At 38.0% G+C, this 22,067-nt stretch overlaps 1 non-coding gene across 1 annotated transcript; it reads left to right on the top strand.

The window, feature by feature from the left end:
• Window positions 1-13,186: 13,186 nt before the first annotated feature.
• LOC112752339 (small nucleolar RNA R71) lies at window positions 13,187-13,294 on the top strand. The gene has a single exon (XR_003176781.1). It is a non-coding gene; the product is annotated as a small nucleolar RNA R71 (small nucleolar RNA).
• Window positions 13,295-22,067: the final 8,773 nt, after the last annotated feature.

The raw sequence follows: 22,067 nt of genomic DNA, 5'->3' as shown, positions 1-22,067 counted from the left end.
TCAGAAACCAATTTTTTTGTTTGCTTCCTGGTGCACGAAATTGTGATCATCAACAATGGCGCCAAAGGACTTGGAGCTCTCAAACGTGAATCACACTTTGTCACAATTCCGTACAACTAACCAGCAAGTGCACTGGGTCGTCCAAGTAATAAACCTTACGTGTGTAAGGGTCGATCCCACGGAGATTGTCGGCTTGAAGCAAGCTATGGTCATCTTGTAAACCTCAGTCAGGCGGATTCAAATGGTTATGGAGTTTAAGGTGATGAAAATAAACATAAAATAAAGATAGAGATACTTATGTAATTCATTAGTGGATTTCAGATAAGCGTATGAAGATGCTTTGTTCCCCTTGAACCTCTGCTTTCCTATTGCCTTCTTCCAATCATTCATATTCCTTTCCATGGCAAGCTTTATGTTGGGCATCACCGTTGTCAATGGCTATATCCCGTCCTCTCAGTGAAAATGGTTCTGATGCTCTTTCACAACATCGGCTAATCAGCTGTCGGTTCTCTATCATGTCGGAATAGGATCCATTGATCCTTTTGCGTCTGTCACACGCCTCACAATCGCGAGTTTGAAGTTCGTCACAGTCATCCCTTCCCAGATCCTACTCAGAATACCACAGACAAGGTTTAGACGTTCCGAATCTCAGGAATGGCCGCCAATAATTCTAGCCTATACCACGAAGGTTCCAATCTTAGATTAGAAACCCAAGAGATACGCATTCAAGCCATTGCTAGTAGAACAGACGTGGTTGTCAGGCACATGTTCATAGGTGAGAATGATGATGAGTGTCACGGATCATCACATTCATCAAGTCGAAGAACGAATGAATATCTTGGAGAAGAAATAGACTTGAGTTGAATAGAAAAACAATAGTACTTGTATTAATTCATGAAGAACAGCAGAGCTCCACACCTTAATCTATGATGTGTAGAAACTCTACCGTTGAAAATACATAAGAACAAGGTCTAGGTATGGCTGAGAGGCCAGCCCCCAAATGTGAAAAGGTCTATCAAAGTATGAGTAAAAGATAGATGTTGTGAAAATACAATGGCAAAACGTCCTATTTATAGAAAACTAGTAGCCTAGGATTTACAGAAATCAGTAATTAATGCAGAAATCTTCTTCTGGGCCCACTTGGTGTGTGCTTGGGCTGAGCATTGAAGCTTCCATGTGTAGAGACTTTTCTTGGAGTTAAACGCCAGCTTTTGTGCCTGTTTGGGCGTTTAACTCCAGCTTTTGTGCCAATCTTGGAGTTAAACGCCAGAATTCTTGAGCTGACTTGGAACGCCCTTTTGGACCATCAAATCTCGGAAAAAGTATAGACTCTTATATATTGCTGGAAAGCCCAGGATGTCTACTTTTCAACGCAATTGAGAACGCGCCAATTGGGCTTCTGTAGCTATAGAAAATCCTCTTTGAGTGCAGGGAGGTCAGAATCCAACAGCATCTGCAGACACTAATGATCATGTAATAAAGACACAAACATAAATAAATATAAAGCACAATTTTCGAAAAACAGAAAATAAAGAACAAGGAAATTAAAGAACGGGTCCACCTTAGTGATGGCGGCTTGTTCTTCCTCTTGAAGATCTTATGGAGTGCTTGAGCTCCTCAATGTCTCTTCCTTGCCTTTGTTGCTCCTCTCTCATGGTTCTTTGATCTTCTCTAATTTCATGGAGGAGGATGGACTGCTCTTGGTGCTCCACCCTTAGTTGTCCCATGTTGGAACTCAATTCTCCTAGGGAGGTGTTGATTTGGTCCCAATAGTTTTGTGGAGGAAGATGAATCCCTTGAGGTATCTCAGGGATTTCATGATGAGGAATTTCCTCATGCTCTTGATGAGGTTCTCTTGTTTTCTCCATCCTTTTCTTAGTGATGGGTTTGTCCTCATCAATGAGAACGTCTCCCTCTATGTCAATTCCAACCGAATTGCAAAGGTGACAAATGAGATGAGGGAAGGCTAACCTTGCCATAGTAGAGGACTTGTCCGCCACCTTGTAGAGTTCTTGGGATATAACCTCATGAACTTCCACTTCCTCTCCAATCATGATGCTATGTATCATGATAGCCCGGTCTATAGTAGCTTCGGACTGGTTGCTAGTTGGAATGATTGAGCGTTGGATGAACTCCAACCATCCCCTAGCCACGGGCTTGAGGTCATGCCTTCTTAGTTGAACCGGCTTCCCTCTTGAATCTCTCTTCCATTGAGCGCACTCTTCACATATGTCCATGAGGACTTGGTCCAACCTTTGATCAAAGTTGACCCTTCTAGTGTAGGGGTGTGCATCTCCTTGCATCATGGGCAAGTTGAATGCCAACTTTACATTTTCCGGACTAAAATCTAAGTAATTCCCCCGAACCATTGTAAGCCAATTTTTAGGGTTCGGGTTCACACTTTGATCGTGGTTCTTGGTGATCCATGCATTGGCATAGAACTCTTGAACCATTAAGATTCTGACTTGTTGAATGGGGTTGGTGAGAACTTCCCAACCTCTTCTTCGGATCTCATGTCGGATCTCCGGATACTCATTCTTTTCGAGTTTGAAAGGGAACTCGGGAATCACTTTTTTCTTGGCCACAACTTCATAGAAGTGGTCTTGATGTACCCTTGAGAGGAATCTCTCCATCTCCCATGACTCGGAGGTGGAAGCTTTTGCCTTCTCTTTCCTCTTTCTAGAGGTTTCTCCGGCCTTTGGTGCCATAAATGGATATGGAAAAACAAAAAGCTTTAGCTTTTACCACACCAAACTTAGAAGGTTGCTCATCCTCGAGCAAAAGAAGAAAGAAGAGAGTAGAAGAAGAAGAAATAAAGGAGATGGAGTGGGCTTTGTGTTTCTGCCAAGGGGGAGAAGTGGTGTTTACGTTGTGTGAAAATGAGAGAGTGAAGATGGGTTTATATAGGAGTGAGAGGGGTGTGTATGGTTCGGCCATTATGGGTGGGTTTGGGAGGGAAAGTGATTTGAATTTGGATGGTGAGGTAGATGGGGTTTTATGAAGGATGGATGTGAATGGTGAAGAGAATGGTGGGATTTGATAGGTGAATGGGTTTTTGGGGAAGAGGTATTGAGGTGGTTGGTGAATGGGTGAAGAAGAGAGAGAGAGGTGGGGTAGGTGGGGATCCTGTGGGGTCCACAGATCCTGAGGTGTCAAGGATTTCTCATCCCTGCACCAAGTGGCGTGCAAAACACCCCTTTCTGCCAATCCTGGCGTTAAACGCCAGGCTGCTGCCCATTTCTGGCGTTTAACGCCAGCTTCTTGCCCATTCCTGGCGTTAAACGCCAGTCTGGTGCCCTTTTCTGGCGTTAAACGCCCAGAATGGTGCCAGACTGGGCGTTTAACGCCCATTCTGCTACCTCTACTGGCGTTTAAATGCCAGTAACTATCTCCTCCAGGGTGTTCTGTTTTTCATTCTGTTTTTCACTTTGTTTTTGCTTTTTCAATTATTTTTGTGACTTCACATGATCATCAACCTACAGAAAATATAAAATAACAACAGAAAATAGAAATTTAACATAGATAATTAAAGATTGGGTTGCCTCCCAACAAGCGCTTCTTTAATGTCAATAGCTTGACAGTGGGCTCTCATGGAGCCTCACAGATGTTCAGAGCAATGTTGGATCCTCCCAACACCAAACTTAGAGTTTGATTGTGGGGGTTCAACACCAAACTTAAAGTTTGGTTGTGGCTCCTAACACCAAACTTAGAGTTTGACTGTGGGGGCTCTATTTGACTCTGTATTGAGAGAAGCTTTTCATGCTTCCTCTCCATGGTTACAGAGGGATATCCTTGAGCTTTAAACATAAGGGAGTCTTCATTCACTTGAATGATCAATTCTCCTCTGTCAACATCAATCACAGCCTTTGCTGTGGCTAGGAAGGGTCTGCCAAGGATGATGGATTCATCCATACACTTCCCAGTCTCTAGGATTATGAAATTAGCAGGGATGTAATGGTCTTCAACCTTTACCAAGACATTCTCTACAAGTCCATAAGCCTGTTTCTTTGAATTGTCTGCCATCTCTAGTGAGATTCTTGCAGCTTGTACCTCAATGATCCCTAGCTTCTGCATTACAGAGAGAGGCATAAGGTTTATGCTTGACCCTAGGTCACATAGAGCCTTCTCAAAGGTCATGGTGCCTATGGTACAAGGGATTGAGAACTTTTCAGGGTCCTGTCTCTTTTGAGGTAATCTCTGCCTAGTCAAGTCATCCAGTTCTTTGATGAGTGATAAACCACTATTTTATGGTTTATCTTGTGCTCAATTGAGTGGATTTCATCAACTCTTTACCCACTTATTCATATTATTTGCATGGTTTTACATTTGCCTTCCTAATTATGCGCTTTGATTGAAAACATGCTTCTTTGATCTTATATTTGCTTATTATTAATCCTCTCTTATTACCATTAGATGCCTTGATATGTGTGTTAAGTGTTTTCAGATATTATAAGGCAGGAATGGCTTGGAGGATGGGAAGAAAGCATGCAAAAGTGGAAGGAATGCAAGAAGTTGGAGAAATTGCTAAGCTGTCCAGCCTGACCTCTCTGCACTCAAACGGCTATAACTTTAGCTACAGAGGTCCAAACGACGCGGTTCTAGTTGCGTTGGAAAGCTAACGTCTGGGGCTTCGATTTGATATATAATATGCTATAGTTCCCCTGACGCTAGATGACGCGACCGCGTGATCCATGCGGCCGCGTCACAATGACAGAAATCCAGCGTGGCAAAATTCGAAACCAGCGAATTCTAGACTGTTTTTGACCCAGTTTGCGACCCAGAAAACACAGATTAGAGGCTATAAAGTGGGGGAATACATCCATGTATGAAAGAGGCTTTCATATTCACAATTTTAGGAGTAGATGTAGTTTTTAGAGAGAGAGGTTCTCTCCTCTCTCTTAGGATTAGGATTTAGGATTTCTCTTAGTTTTAGAGTAACTCTCAAATCCCAGGTTCAATGTTCTTTAATTTATATTCTCTTCTACTTTTATTCATTCTGTTACTTCAGCTGATTATTAGATGTTGCCAATTTGGTTTATGGATTCCTATGTTTAATTTGATTCAATACAATTCGAAGTATTTCAGTTTATGATTGTTTTATTATATTTAAGATTGCTTTTAAATTAGTTTAGATATTTTTCCTTTTGGTCTTGGTTAAGAAATCAGTAACTCAGGAGTTATCAAACTCAAACATGATTGATAATTGTTATCTTTGTTAATTAATTTGAACTTTAATAATCCCAATCTTTTTTTAGGAAATAAATAGGATTCGAAGATCAAATCAATTAATCCCTTGACCTTCCTTTATCTTAGTAAAGGTTAACAAAGTGGAATTAAGATTCAATTCTCATCATCATTGATAAGGATAACTAGGATAGGACCTCTAATTTCTAATACCTTGCCAAGAGTTTATTTTATTATTATTATTTTATTTTTCTTATCATTCAACATACTGCTCCCTAATTTCTAAAACCCCTAATTTACAAACTCATAACCAATAATAAGAACATACCTCCCTGCAATTCCTTGAGAAGACGACCCGAGGTTAAATACTCGGTTATCAATTTTAAAAGGGGTTTGTTACTTGTGACAACCAAAACGTTTGTACGAAGGGATTTTTGTTGGTTTAGAGACTATATCTACAACGCGACTGTTTTTATGATATTCTTATGTGGCAAAAATCCCAACGTCAAAATGGCGCCGTTGCCGGGGAATTGCAAACGTGTGCCTTATTATTGGTTATTGTAAATATTTGTTTTTTGATTTGTTTTTATTTTTATTTTTATTAAATTAAGAGGTTATTGATTTTTATTTTAAAATTTTTATCTTATCTTATCTTATTTCAAAAGTCAAATTTCAAAATTCAAATTTAAAAATTTTTTAAAAATTCAAATTTAAAAAAATTTTCAAATTTCAAATTTCAAAAATTTAAAATTCAAATTTCAAAATTTAATATTCAAATTCAAAATTTAAATAACCTTTTAATTTCAATTTGTTTTTATTTTTTTAATTTTTATTTACTACTATGAACTCTCACCCCTTTGGCTATGAGTCTGGTTACAATAATGTTGCAGAAAGAAGAAATTACAATGAGAAGAGGCATCAAGGTTGGAACAATCAAAGATGGGAGGAGCCACAAGGACTTGATCAATCCTCATGGCAACAACCACCTCCAATGGACTATCAACAACCACCAACATATGCCTATGAACCCTTTCCTCAACATAACTTTGAACCACCACACTCACAAGCCCCTTTCCGCCATTCACCTCCATATAACCCCAACCCTCAACCACCATACCAACCACCTTATGAGCCATATGAACCATATATAGAACCACCCCAATTCCAACCCAATTACTCCCATGAACCACCACTTCAATATTCACCATCTCCATATCTATCAATCCAAGAGCACCATGATCCTATTTATGAAAGCCGAGTGCATCAAGAGACAAAGGATCATTTCAAGGAAACAGTGGATCGATATCAGGCAACCACTCGACAAGTGAAGCAAGCATTAATTCAATGGGCTTCTAGGCGCTCAAATATACAAGGATCAGCCACAGCTCCATGTGGACAGTCTAGTGAAGAGTGTAGCATGAAGGAGATACCAGAAACCCCATTAGACAAGACAGAGAATGAATTCATACTAGAACAAGTAGAAGAAGCTGTCATTGTTCAAGAAGAAGAAGAAGTGGTTGAAGACTTAGGAGATGCAGAACCTCCATGGGAAAGTCAAGACATAGAGCCTCCTTCCAAGACGGTTGTAATTGATGCTGAGGAGGGTGTACAACCTCCAAAGCATATCATAGTTGAAGACTTGGAAGAGGTTGATCAAGAGATGGAGATTCAAGAAGAAGAAGCACAACCTCCTATGCCCTTGGAAAGCAATGAAGAGGAGATTAAATTGGAAGAGAGTTGCCAAGAGGAAGAGGTTGAAATTGAAGAAGCTTGCAAAGAGGTGGTAATTATCAGAGAAGAGCACAAGGGAGTGGAACTTGCAATTTCATTAAAAATACCTCCCCCTAAGTTGCCATCATCCTTCACAACATTCAATTGGGTAAAATTCATATCCCTTAGCTTTCTAATTCCACTTGAATATGGGCTACTGGAGACAGATGGTCAACTTAGAGCTCTTTGTGACATTAAGAGTAGGAGGAAGATGGCCAGTGGTAAGAATTGTCCTGCAAGGTTCATCATGGTTGGAAGCTTTAAGTTCAAACGCAAAGGTTGGTATAAAGCTCAACTGAATGGGTCTAGGAAGCTGTTTGGTCACTGCAGTGAGAATTCAGATCACCTTTCACCCGGCTGGAAAAATGCAGATCGAGACAAAAATGGGTGTAAAAGTAAAGTTTGGGATCCTGGAATCTGTTCTGGCATTTGTCACCCCGGGAGCCTAAGAATCTGTTTGAAGCTTCTTAAGGGCTTTACATGCTTAGTTTAAGACCCCGGAGGTTACTGGAGATACAAACATTGGTGGAGATTCCTAGATGAATACAAGCATAAGCCACCATAACAGGAAGCTCATCAAATGTCCAACTTAAGGACTCTAACTAAAAATTGTGATCTTTGTCTTGCTTAATTCTATATTTCCATGGTTTGATGTATGCATGCACTTATATGATTGAGGCATTTGTTTCACTGAGCTTACATACCCATATGGCCTTAACCCTTCATTATCCTTTGCAAACCAACTTTGAGCCTATTTTACCCCTTTGTTCTTTATTTTAGCACATCATTAACTCTAAGCGGAAAATAATAATGTCCTTGATTCGAATCCTTGGTTAGCTTAGACTAGTGAGAGTGCTCACGAATTAAGTGTGGGAAAAGTGGGTTTGGAAACATTTGGTTTGAGAATTGAGTATGTTAGAATTTTCTGAAAATGTGAAAGAATGTTGAGAATATGTTCATGCATTCAATACTTTAATCATATGCATTGAGAAAAAAAAAAGCGAGCACGCGACGCGATCGCATCAGCGACGCGTTCGCGTCGCAAGGAGATGGGAGACAATATTAATATGAATAGAGAGTTTCGCAGGAGCAGCGCTGGAGGCATGCCAATGGCACAAATCACCCCACGCGACCGCGTCGCTAACGCGACCGCGTCATATGGGAATAATGGCCTCCCACACGACCGCGTCACCTACGCGGCCGCGTGACCTAAAATCGGCGTAAAAAAGGTGCATGGCCGAAAGTTGTGCTGGAGTTGGGCTGGACTCGTGCTGGCAGCCCAAGCCCTCCCACGCGAACGCGTGCCCCACGCGTCCGCGTCATATTGGAAATAAGGCCACTCACGCGATCGCATGCCCCACGCGACCGCGTCACCCTGGATTTTGGCAATACTGAGTTTTGAACAGAGAGTTGTGCAACCGCAAGGCTGCACTCGCGCCACTAGCATAAATCAAGTCACGCGATCGCGTGCCCCACGCGTCCGCGTCACCCAACCTTATCGCGCACCACGCGACCGCGTCACCAGTGTCGCACAACCTATCCAGATTAGTGCCAATTTTTTTATCTTCTCTTTTCTAATCCTAATTTCTTCCTTCTCTCTCCTTTCTCACTTTCTTTTTTCTTCTCATCCTTTTTCCCTCTCATTTTATTTTACTTCATTTATTTGCATATTTCATTCATTGCATTATTTTCCTTGGTGTTGGAGTTTTATTTGGATAAGTGCCTTATTTTATTTGAGCACGTGGATACTCGGAGAAGAGATTTGACAATTGACATTTACTTATGGTTCTCATATACATTTGGATTACATTATTTTCATCCCTATTTTAACTTGCACACCCAATGTATTTGGGATTATCATTCACAATTGTCATCATTACACATGCTCTTTAATTTGGCACATTTATTACTTGATGCTTGAGCTATGCTTCTCATGCCTATTATTTGCATGTTCTTACCCTCTTACATCTAATTATTTTGAATTGCCCTTTTTAATCTTTATTGTTGTCTTCCCTACATGTTGTAGCTACCATGTAGATGGACTATCATCTTTCCTTTTGGCATTCCTTATCACTTGGAATTTCCTCCCTTCCGGTCTTAGTTTTCTATATTTCACACTCTTCCTTTTTCTTCTTCTTTAGGCATGGGTATCAAGAAAGGAAAAGAGAAGGCCACTGACAAGACACCAGCAAGGAAAGGAACCAAGAGATCTCCAACTAAGGCGCCTCCATCTACAAGCATCAGTTGGAGCAACCCGTCCACCTGCACATCTCAGCATGCACCGAGGACGGTGCAATCTTTAAGTGTGGGGAGGTCGATACCGATCTCCATGGGTAAGTTATTTCCTGACTCAACACCAAAAATTTTTATTTTATTTGTTTGTTCATTGTTGCATTTGCATGTTTGATTTGTTTGATTTTTTGCATATTTTACCACTTGGTTGAAGTAATATTTTCTTTTTCAAGAAACCTTTTAGAGCATTTCACTAATTTGAATAAAATTTAATATTACACTTGTTTGAAGAGATATTATACTGGAACATGGTTTAGAGCTTGAACACACAAATCCTATGAGATTTTGAGCCTATTTGAATTGGTTGCATTTTATCAACCAATATTTTATTTTTAGTGTGTATTTTTCTCTCTAAAATTTTGATCTTTGTCTTGCTTGATTCTATATTTCCATGGTTTGATATATGCATACACTTACATGATTGAGGCCTTTATTTCACTGAGCTTACATACCCATATGGCCTTACCTTTCATTATCCCTTGCAAACCAATTTTGAGCCTATTGTACCCCTTTGTTCTTTTTATTTAGCACATCATTAACTCTAAGCGGAAAATAATAATGTCCTTAATTTGAATCCTTAGTTAGCTTAGACTAGTGAGAGTGCTTATGATTTAAGTGTGGGAAATTGGGTTTAGAAATATTTGGTTTGAGAATTGAGTATGTTAGAATTTTCTAAAAATGTGAAAGAAATGTTTAGGACATGTTCATTCATTCAATAAATTAATCATATACATTGAGAAAAACAAAACAAAAAGAAAAAAATATATATAAAAAAAAGAGAAAAAGAAAAGAAAAAGAGCAAATAAGTAAGAGGGGACAAAATGCCCCAAAGTTAAGTGTTGAAAGTAATGCATATGTACTGTACTTGAAATTTGAATGCATGAATACATGGAAAACATGGTTAATGGACAGTTGGGTTTTTTGTATTATGATTACATGGATTGTTTAAGTCAGGTGGAAAGTTTAAGTTAATTAAGGATTCAGATTTTAGTCCACTTGGCCAAATACAATCCTACCTTGACCCTAACCCCATTACAACCCTTAAAAGACCTCTAGATATGTGTATCTTTGCATTAAATTTGTGTTGATTGTTAGATCGAACCTTAAAAACCTGAGTGATTAGAGTGTATACACTACCAGTAAGGGTTCGATGCTCAATTCCTTGTTCCCTGCTTTCATAAGCTATTTTCTTCTTACAAGTCTATTTGTGCTTCATTTTTATGATTTGAATTAGTGAAATCCAGTTCATATTTGTTCTTGAAATATTTGTTTATTTTTAACCAAGTAGGTAGAAACATCTTAGCATGTAGTTACATTCATAGGTTGCATTTCATACCATCCCTCTTCATCTTTATAGCTTCTCTTGAGCTTAGCATGAGGACATGCTAGTGTTTAAGTGTGGGGAGGTTGATAAACCACTATTTTATGGTTTATCTTGTGCTCAATTGAGTGAATTTCATCAACTCTTTACCCAGTTATTCATATTATTTGCATGGTTTTACATTTGTCTTCCTAATTATGCGCTTTGATTGAAAACATGCTTCTTTGAACTTATATTTGCTTATTATTAATCCTCTCTTATTACCATTAGATGCCTTGATATGTGTGTTAAGTGTTTTCAAATATTATAAGGCAGGAATGGCTTGGAGGATGGGAAGAAAGCATGCAAAAGTGGAAGAAATACAAGAAGTTGGAGAAATTGGTAAGCTGTCCAGCCTGACCTCTCTGCACTCAAACGACTATAACTTTAGCTACAGAGATCCAAACGACGCGGTTCCAGTTGCGTTCAAAGGCTAACGTCCGGGACTTCAATTTAATATATAATATGCTATAGTTCCCCTGACTTTAGGTGATGCGACCACGTGATCCATGCGGCCGCGTCGCAGTTACAGAAATCCAGCGTGGCAAAATTCGAAACCAGCGAATTCTGGACTGTTTTTGACCCAGTTTGCGGCCCAGAAAACACAGATTAGAGGCTATAAAGTGGGGGAATACATCCATTCATGAAAGAGGCTTTCATATTCACAATTTTAGGAATAGATGTAGTTTTTAGAGAGAGAGGTTCTCTCCTTTCTCTTAGGATTAGGATTTAGGATTTCTCTTAATTTTAGAGTAACTCTCAAATCCCAGGTTCAATGTTCTTTAATTTATATTCTCTTCTACTTTTATTCATTCTGTTACTTCAGCTGATTATTAGATGTTGCCAATTTGGTTTATGGATTCCTATGTTTAATTTGATTCAATACAATTCGAAGTATTTCAGTTTATGATTGTTTTATTCTATTTAAGATTGCTTTTAAATTAGTTTAGATATTTTTCCTTTTGGTCTTGGTTAAGAAATCAGTAACTCAGGAGTTATCAAACTCAAACATGATTGATAATTGTTATCTTTGTTAATTAATTTGAACTTCAATAATCCCAATCTTTTTTTAGGAAATAAATAGGATTCGAAGATCAAATCAATTAATCCCTTGACCTTCCTTTATCTTAGTAAAGGTTAACAAAGTGGAATTAAGATTCAATTCTCATCATCATTGATAAGGATAGCTAGGATAGGACCTCTAATTTCTAATACCTTGCCACGAGTTTATTTTATTATTATTATTTTATTTTTCTTATCATTCAACATACTGCTCCCTAATTTCTAAAACCGCTAATTTACAAACTCATAACCAATAATAAGAACATACCTCCCTGCAATTCCTTGAGAAGACGACCCGAGGTTAAATACTCGGTTATCAATTTTAAAAGAGGTTTGTTACTTATGACAACCAAAACGTTTGTACGAAGGGATTTTTGTTGGTTTAGAGACTATATCTACAACGCGACTGTTTTTATGATATTCTTTACTGGCAAAAATCCCAACTTCAATGAGCAATGGAGGTTCATCCTCCCAAGTCTCATTACCAAACAACTTGGCATTTAGCTTCATGATTGCTCCAAGGTACTTAGCAACTTGCTCTTCAGTAGCATCTTCATCCTCTTCAGAGGAAGAATACTCATCAGAGCTCATGAATGGCAAAAGTAAATTCAATGGAATCTCTATGGTCTCAGTGTGAGCCTCAGATTCCCATGGTTCCTCATTAGGGAACTCCTTGGAGGTCAGTGGACATCTATTGAGGTATTCCTCAGTGGAGATTACTGCCTCTTCCTCCTCTCCAGGTTCGTCCATGTGAGACGTGGTTATGGCCTTGCACTCACTTTTTGGATTCTCTTCTGTATTGCTAGGGAGAGTGCTAGGAGGGAGTTCAGTAATTTTCTTACTCAGCTAACCCAATTGTGCCTCCAAATTTCTAATGGAGGACCTTGTTTCAGTCATGAAACTTTGAGTAGTTTTGATTAGATCAGAGACTATTGTTGCTAAGTCAGAGTGGCTTTGCTTAGAATTCTCTGTCTGTTGCTGAGAAGATGATGGAAAAGGCATGCTATTGCTAAACCTGTTTCTTCCACCATTATTGTTGTTGAAACCTTGTTGAGGTCTCTGTTGATCCTTCCATGAGAGATTTGGATGATTTCTCCATGAAGGATTATAGGTGTTTCCATAGGGTTCTCTCATGTAATACACCTCTTCCATTGCTGGGTTCTCAGGATCATAAGCTTCTTCTTCAGAGGAAGCTTCTTTAGTACTGCCTGTTGCTGCTTGCATTCCAGACAGACTCTGAGAAATCATATTGACTTGCTGAGTCAATATTTTATTCTGAGCCAATATGGCATTCAGAGTATCAATCTCAAGAACTCCTTTCTTCTGAGTTGTCCCATTATTCACAGAATTCCTTTCAGAAGTGTACATGAATTGGTTATTTGCAACCATTTCAATGAGTTCTTGAGCTTCTGCAGGCGTCTTCTTCAGATGAAGAGATCCTCCAGTAGAGCTATCCAATGACATCTTGGATAGTTTAGACAGACCATCATAGAAGATTCCTATGATGCTCCATTCTGAAAGCATGTCAGTAGGGCACCTTCTGATCAATTGCTTGTATCTCTCCCAAGCTTCATAAAGGGATTCACCATCCTTCTATCTAAAGGTTTGGACTTTCACTCTAAGCTTACTCAATTTTTGAGGTGGAAAGAACTTTGCCAAGAAGGCATTGACTAGCTTTTCCCAAGAGTTCAGGCTTTCCTTAGGTTGTGAATCCAACCATGTTCTAGCTCTGTCTCTTACAGTAAAAGGAAAGAGCATAAGTCTGTAGACTTCAGGGTCAACCCCATTGCTCTTGACAGTGTCACAGATTTGCAGGAATTCAGCTAAGAACTGATGAGGATCTTCCAGTGGAAGTCCATGAAACTTGCAATTCTGTTGCATTAGAGAAACCAATTGAGGATTAAGCTCAAAGTTGTTTGCTCCAATGGCAGGGATTGAGATGCTTATCCCATAGAAATCAGGAGTAGGTGCAGTAAAGTCACCAAGCACCTTCCTTGCATTGTTGGCATTGTTGTTGTTTTCGGCTGCCATGGTTTCTTCTTCCTTGAAAAGATCTGTTAGGCCCTCTAAAGAGAATTATTCTTTAGCTTCTCTTAGCTTTCTCTTCAAAGTCCTTTCAGGTTCAGGATCAGCTTGAACAAGTATGCCTTTATCTTTATTCCTGCTCATATGAAAGAGAAGAGAACAAGAAAGTAGGGAATCCTCTATGTCACAGTATAGAGATTCCTTGAGGTGTCAGAGGAAAAGAAGAATAGAAGGAGGAGGTAGATGGGAGAATTCGAACTTACTAAAGAATTAGGGTTCGAATTGCATCTTGAGGAGGAGTGTTAGTCCCTTAAATAGAAGGATGTGAAAAGAGGGGAAGAATTTTCAAAAATAATTTAAAAAGATTTTGAAATAATTAAAAAGAAATTTGAAAATTTGATTGAGATTTTCGAAAACTAAGATTGGGAAAGAAATAAAGTGATTTTTGAAAAATATTTTGAAATTAGAAAAAGATATGATTGAAAAAAAAATTAATTTTGAAAAAGATGTGATTGAAAAGATATGTTTGAAAAGATATGATTGAAAATCAATTTAGAAAAAGAAAATTTTTAAAATTAAAGTTGATTACTTGACTATCAAGAAATTAAAAGATATGATTTCAAAATTTAAAATTTGATCCTTTCTTAATAGGCAAGTAACAACTTGAAAATTTTTGAAGTAAATCTTGAATTGAAGCAAGGATTTTTGAAAATAGTGAAAATAAATATAAAATAGAAAGAAATTGATTTTGAAAGAGATATGATTGAAAAGATATGATTTGAAAAAATTTGATCTTGAAAAATTATGAAAACTTGAAAAAATGTGAATTAAAAACAAAATCTTCCCTTTAGTGTCATCCTGGCATTAAACGCCCAGAATAGGCAACCATTCTGGGCGTTTAACGCCCAAAAATCTACCTTTTTGGGCGTTAAACGCCCAGCCAGGTTCCCTGGCTGGCGTTTAAACGCTAGTTTTCCTTCTTCACTGGGCGTTTTGAATGCCCAGCTTTTTCTGTTTGATTCCTCTGCTGAATGTTCTGAATCTTCAATTCTCTGTATTATTGACTTGAAAAGACATAGTTTTGAAAATATTTTTGAATTTTTGATGATGAGAAACAATAAAAAATGCAACTAAGATCAAATGAACAATGCATGCAAGGCACCAAACTAAAAAAAAAATTTTCATAAAAGAGACACTAACAAATTGAGAATGCATATGAGAAACAACAAAACATACAAAACAAGAGAATTTAAAGATCAGAGCAACGAAATCATCAAGAACAACTTGAAGATCAATGAAGAACATAATGCATATTTTCGAAAAATGCAAGAAGAATGCAATTGACACCAAACTTAAAAATTGATACTAGACTCAAACAAGAAACATAAAATATTTTTGGTTTTTATGGTTTTATAAATTTTTTTGTGATTTTTTAAAATTATATGGAAAAGAAAATAAAGGGATTCAAAACTTTCAATAAGAATTCCAGGAATCATGCAATGTTAGTCTAAAGCTTCAGTCTAAAAAGATTAGACATGTTTGGCCAAGCTTCAGTAGGACATTACATTCAGTAGCTAAATTGATGAGAATCAATCAGCTTTTGTGATGATAAGAACATCACCTTGAAACTCTAGAATTCATTCTTAAAAATTCTGAAAAGTACCTAATCTAAGCAACAAGATGAACCATCAGTTGTCCAAACTCGAACAATCCCCAGCAATGGCGCCAAAAACTTGGTGTTGTTGCCAGAAACAAATGCGAAATTATTGTTCGTTCATTCGTTCCTTCCCTGGCAACGGCGCCAAAAACTTGGCGCACGAAATTGTGATCATCAACAATGGTGCCAAAGGACTTAGAGCTCTCAAATATGAATCACACTTTGTCACAATTCCGCACAACTAACCAGCAAGTGCACTGGGTCGTCCAAGTAATAAACCTTACGTGAGTAAGGGTCGATCCCACGGAGATTGTCAGCTTGAAGCAAGCTATGGTCATCTTGTAAATCTCAGTCAGGCGGATTCAAATGGTTATGGAGTTTAAGGTGATGAAAATAAACATAAAATAAAGATAGAGATACTTATGTAATTCATTAGTGGATTTCAGATAAGCGTATGAAGATGCTTTGTTCCCCTTGAACCTCTGCTTTCCTATTGCCTTCTTCCAATCATTCATATTCCTTTCCATGGTAAGCTTTATGTTGGGCATCACCGTTGTCAATAGCTACATCCCGTCCTCTCAGTGAAAATGGTCCTGATGCTTTGTCACAACATCGGCTAATCAGCTGTCGGTTCTCGATCATGTCGGAATAGGATCCATTGATCCTTTTGCGTCTGTCACACGCCCCACAATCGCGAGTTTGAAGTTCGTCACAGTCATCCCTTCCCAGATCCTACTCAGAATACCACAGACAAGGTTTAGACGTTTCGGATCTCAGGAATGGCCACCAATAATTCTAGCCTATACCACGAAGGTTCCAATCTTAGATTAGAAACCCAAGAGATACGCATTCAAGCCATTGCTAGTAGAACAGAGGTGGTTGTCAGGCACATGTTCATAGGTGAGAATGATGATGAGTGTCACGGATCATCACATTCATCAATTTGAAGAACGAATGAATATCTTGGAGAAGAAATAGACTTGAGTTGAATAGAAAAACAATAGTACTTGTATTAATTCATGAAGAACAGCAGAGCTCCACACCTTAATCTATGGTGTGTAGAAACTCCACCGTTGAAAATACATAAGAACGAGGTCTTGGCATGGCCGAGAGGCCAGCCCCCAACCATGAAAAGGTCTATCAAAGTATGAGTAAAAGATAGATCTTGTGAAAATACAATGGCAAAAGGTCCTATTTATAGAAAACTAGTAGCCTAGGGTTTACAGAAATCAGTAATTAATGCAGAAATCTTCTTCCGGGCCCACTTGGTGTGTGCTTGGGCTGAGCATTGAAGCTTCCATGTGTCGAGACTTTTTTTGGAGTTAAACGCCAACTTTTGCGCCAGTTTGGGCGTTTAACTCCAGCTTTTGTGCCAGTTTTAGAGTTAAACGCCAGAATTCTTGAGCTGACTTGGAACGCCAGGATGTCTACTTTCCAACGCAATTGAGAGCGCGCCAATTGGGCCTCTGTAGCTCTAGAAAATCCACTTTGAGTGCAGGGAGGTTAGAATCCAACAGCATCTGCAGTCCTTTTTCAGCCTCTGAATCAGATTTTTGCTCAGGTCCCTCAATTTCAGCCAGAAAATACCTGAAATTACAGAAAAACATAGAAACTCAAAGTAAAGTCCAGAAGAGTGATTTTTATTTAAAAACTAGTAAAAACATGATAAAAACTAACTAAAATATACTAAAAATATACTAAAAAATGCCAAAAAGCATATAAATTATCCGCTCATCACTTCCTACTGTACTCTTTGCGTATGAATCTCACAGCTTTATAATTTGTAATGTCTGCAAACCATGTTACTTCCTGAATGGCAAAGAGTTGCTCATCCGGACAGGTTTCAGAGATCTCAGTAGGAGGGAGGGACGCTCCTGCTACTGGTTCTATCCGGGACAGTGATCAGCTACTTGGTTCTCGGTCCCTTTTTTGTCTCTTATTTCTATATCAAACTCTTGCAGAAGCAACACCCATCTTATGAGTCTGGGTTTTGAATCCTGCTTTGTGAGGAGATATTTAGAGCAGCATGGTTAGTGTACACAATCACTTTTGATCCTACTAAATAAGATCTGAACTTGTCAATGGCATAAACCACTCACTGCAAGCAACTCCTTTTCTGTGGTTGTGTAATTCTTCTGCGCGTCATTTAAAACACGGCTAGCATAATAAATGACATGCAAAAGCTTGTCATGCCTCTATCCCAATACTGCACCAATGGCATGGTCACTAGCATCACACATTAGTTCGAATGGTAATGTCCAGCCTGGTGTAGAAATGACTGGTGCTATGACCAGCTTAGCTTTAAGAGTCTCAAAGGCCTGCAGACACTCTGTGTCAAAGACAAATGGTGTATCAGCGGCTAGCAGATTTCAGAAGTTTTGCAATTTTTGAAAAATACTTTATAAACCTCCTATAGAATCTTGCATGCCCCAGAAAGCTTCTGATTGCCTTAACATTGGCAGGTGGTGCTAATTTTTTAGCTACCTCTACTTTAGCTTGATCCACCTCTATTTTCTTGTTCAAAATTCTGTGCCCAAGGACAATTCCTTCAGTCACCATAAAGTGACATTTCTCCCAGTTTAAAACCAGGTTAGTCTCTTGGCACCTTTTCAGAACAATTACTAGATGGTCAAGACAGGAGCTGAATGAGTCTCCAAATACTGAAAAGTCATCCATGAAGACTTCTAGAAATTTCTCTACCATATCAGAGAAGATAGAGAGCATGCACCTCTGAAAGGTTGCAGGTGCATTGCACAGACCAAATGGCATCCTTCTGTAGGCAAATACCCCAGATGGACATGTGAATGCTATTTTCTGTTGGTCTTGAGGATCTACTACAATTTGGTTATAACCTGAATAGCCATCTAAAAAGTAGTAGTATTCATAACCTGCTAGTCTCTCTAGCATCTGGTCTATGAATGGTAAAGGAAAATGATCCTTTCTGGTGGCTGTATTGAGCCTTCTGTAGTCAATACACATACGCCACCATGTAACTGTTCTTGTAGGAACCAGTTCATTCTTTTCATTATGAACCACTGTCATGCCTCCCTTCTTGGGGACAACTTGGACAGGGCTCACCCAGGGGCTATCAGAAATAGGATAAATAATCTCAGCCTCTAGTAACTTACTGACCTCTTTCTGCACTACCTCCTTCATGACTGGATTCAGGCGCCTCTGTGGTTGAACCACTGGCTTAGCATCATCCTCCAATAGGATCTTGTGCATGCATCTGGCTGTGCTAATGCCCTTAAGATCACTTATGGACCACCCAAGAGTTGTCTTATGTGTCCTTAGCACCTGAATTAGTGCTTTCTCTTCTTGTGGCTCTAAAGCAGAGCTTATGATTATCGGGAAAGTGTCATCTTCTCCCAGAAATGCATATTTCAGGGATGGTGGTAGTGGTTTGAACTCTGGTTTAGGAGGCTTCTCCTCTTCCTGAGGAGTCTTCAGAGGTTCTTCTGTTTTCTCTGGTTCCTCCAGATCAGGCTGAACATCTTTAAAAATGTCCTCTAGCTCTGATTCGAGACTCTCAGTCATATTGACCTCTTCCACCAGGGAGTCAATAATATGAACGCTCATGCAGTCTTTTGATGTGTCTGGATGCTGTATAGCTTTGACAGCATTCAACTTAAACTCATCCTCATTGACTCTCAGGGTCACCTCCCCTTTTTGAACATCAATGAGGGTTCGTCTAGTCGCTAGGAAAGGTCTTCCTAGAATGAGAATTACACTCTTGTGCTCCTCCATTTCCAGCACCACAAAGTCAGTGGAAAAGGCAAATGGCCCAACCTTGACAATCATGTCCTCAATTACGCCTGATGGAATTTTAATGGAACCATCAGCAAGTTGGAGGCATATCCGGGTTGGTTTAACTTCATCAGTCAAACCAAGCTTTTTAATAGTGGATGTAGGTATCAGGTTGATACTTGCCCTAAGATCACATAGAGCTGTCTTGGTACAAGCATCCTCTAATGTGCATGGTATCATAAAGCTTCTGGGATCTTTAAGCTTCTCTGGTATGCTTTTTAAAATGACTGTACTGCATTCTTCAGTGATAAAAACTTTTTTCAGTCTCTCTCTAATCCTTCTTATGACTTAAGATCTTTTTCATGAACTTAGCATAAGAGGGTATTTGCTTAAGTGCCTCTGTAAACGGAATCTTTATTTCAGGAGTCCTGAGATAGTCTGCAAAGCGGGTGAATTATCTATCATGTTCCGCTTAGCGGAGTTTCTGAGGATAAGGCATCTTGGCTTTATATTCTTCAACCATAATTGCTGCAGGTTTATTTCCTACAGAAGTGGTTGGAGAAGCCTGCTTAAGGGGGTTGTTATCAGCACTTGCAAGTGTCTGATCCCTCATTGGCATTTGAATGCCAGAATTAGGTGCTGTATGGGCGTTCAACGCCAGATTGCCACCCTTTTCTGGCGTTTGAACGCCACAATTGGCCATCCACTGGGCGTTCAATGCTAACTTTTCACACTTTTCTGGCATTTGAATGCTAGAATCATTCCTCTCTGGGCTCTTGCTATCCTCAGAGGGATTTTGGGTAGTGGTTTGGTTATTCTCTGTTAGTTGTTCCTTTCTTGGCTTTCTACTGCTTTGAGTTGAGACATTCAATGTCTTCCTGCTCCTCAAATGAACAGCTTAGCATTCTTTTGTTATCTGTTTAGATAACTGTTGCCTTGTCTGATTCAATTGTTCCTCCTTCTTCTTGTTAGCATCTTTGGTTTCTTGTAGCATCTCTTTGAATTCTGCTTACTATTTTGTTACAAAAAATAGTTACTGATTGAGTTCAGCAATTTATTCTAGAGGACTAAGTTCAGTGGATGCTGCCTCAGCTTCTTCTTTCATGGAGGTCTCACCACTTTAGTACATGTGCTGATTACTGGCAACTATATCAATGAGCTCTTGAGCCTCTTCAATTGTCTTTCTCATATGTATATAGATCCACGAGTAGAGTGGTTTAGAGACATCTGAGCCTTTTCTGTAAGCCCGTAGTAAAAGATGTCTAACTGCACCCATTCTGAAAATATTTCAGAGGGGCATTTCCTTAGCATCTCTCTGTACCTCCCCTAGGCATTATAAAGAGATTCATTATCCTCTTGTTTAAAGCCTTGGATGTCCAGCCTTAGTTGTGTCATCCTTTTTGGAGGGAAATATTGATTCAGAAATTTGTCTGACAACTGTTTCCATGTTCTTATGCTGGCTTTGGGTTGGTTGTTTAACCACCTCTTAGCTTGGTCTTTTACAGCAAATGGAAATAGCAATAATCTATAGACATCCTGATCGAGTTCCTTATCACGTACTGTGTTAGAAATCTATAAGAACTGTGCCAGAAACTCAGTAGGTTCTTCCTGTGGAAGACCGAAATACTGGCAATTTTGCTGCACCATGATAATGAGCTGAGAATTTAACTCAAAGTTGTTAGCTCTGATGGGGGGTATACAGATAGTACTCCCATATAAAGCAGTAGTGGGGTTAGCATATGACCCCAGAGTCCTTCTGGACTGTTCATTTCCACTTAAGTCCATGATGGAAAAAGGAAGATGATGTGGATTGTAAATAAAAAAAATTTCTCTTTTCTTTTTGAAATTCAAGAAATTAAAATAAAGTAAATAAAAAAATTTGATGCAAGTTTCGGAAATTAAGAAAAGAAAAATAAATAAAAGAAATTAGAAAACTAAATTAATTAATTAATTAAAAAGATTTAAAAAATTTTAGTGTGGATTTTCAAAAAAAATAAGGAGAGAGAAAATGGTTAGGAAGTTTTGAAAAAGATATGTCTTAAAATTAAAGATACTTGAAAATTAATACTTGTAAGAAACTAAATAAAAGAAAATATTTGAAAAAGATATGATTTTAAAATTTTAAAGATTGAAACTTTCTTAACAAGAAAACACCCAACTTAAAATTTTTCAATCAAAATAAAAAATAATAAAATAGGACAAGCAATTCAAAAATTATATTAAAAAAAGAAAAAGATTTTAAAAGAATTTATAAAATATTTTCGAAAAATATAAAAAGAAAATTGAAAAAGAATTTGTTTTGAAAAATATTTAAAAAGATAAATTTTTAAAATTGAAATTTTGACTTGACTAACAAGAAACAACCAAATTTTAATAATTTTGACTAAGTCAACCTAAGGAATTCGAAAATGATGAGTAAATAAAGGAAAAGATGTTTTTTTGAATTTAATGAGGAAAGAGAAAAACAATAAAATGACACCAAACTTAGAATTTTTATATCAAAATAAAGAAAACAAACAAGAAAATTTTGAATGTCAAGATGAACATCAAGAACACTTTGAAGATCAAGATGAACACTAAGAACAAATAAGGACACAAAAAACACCAAACTTAAAAAAATTTTATACTTTGGATACTAATAATTCGAAAATGTATAAGATAAACAACAAAAGACACCAAACAAGAAAATTTAAAGATCAAATAAAGAAAATTATCAAGAATAATTTGAAGATCAAGAAAGAACTAAGAACATGTAATTAAAAGTATGAAGAAAAATAAAAACATGGAATTCGAAAAATTGAAGGAAAATAAAAATATGCAATTGACACCAAACTTAAAACATGAAACTAAACTCAAACAGAAAACTCAATTATTAGTTTATTGGTTTTTATCTATTTATTAAAAGTTTTCGAAAAAAATCTAGAAAAAGAAAACAAGGATTTTAAAATTTTAACAAAAACAATAAAAAAA

The sequence above is a fragment of the Arachis hypogaea genome, chromosome 15 (assembly GCF_003086295.3).
Source record: "Arachis hypogaea cultivar Tifrunner chromosome 15, arahy.Tifrunner.gnm2.J5K5, whole genome shotgun sequence".
NCBI classification, from domain to species: Eukaryota; Viridiplantae; Streptophyta; class Magnoliopsida; order Fabales; family Fabaceae; genus Arachis; species Arachis hypogaea.
The sequence above is the reverse complement of the archived record's forward strand: the minus strand, read 5'-3'. Positions and strand labels throughout refer to the sequence as shown.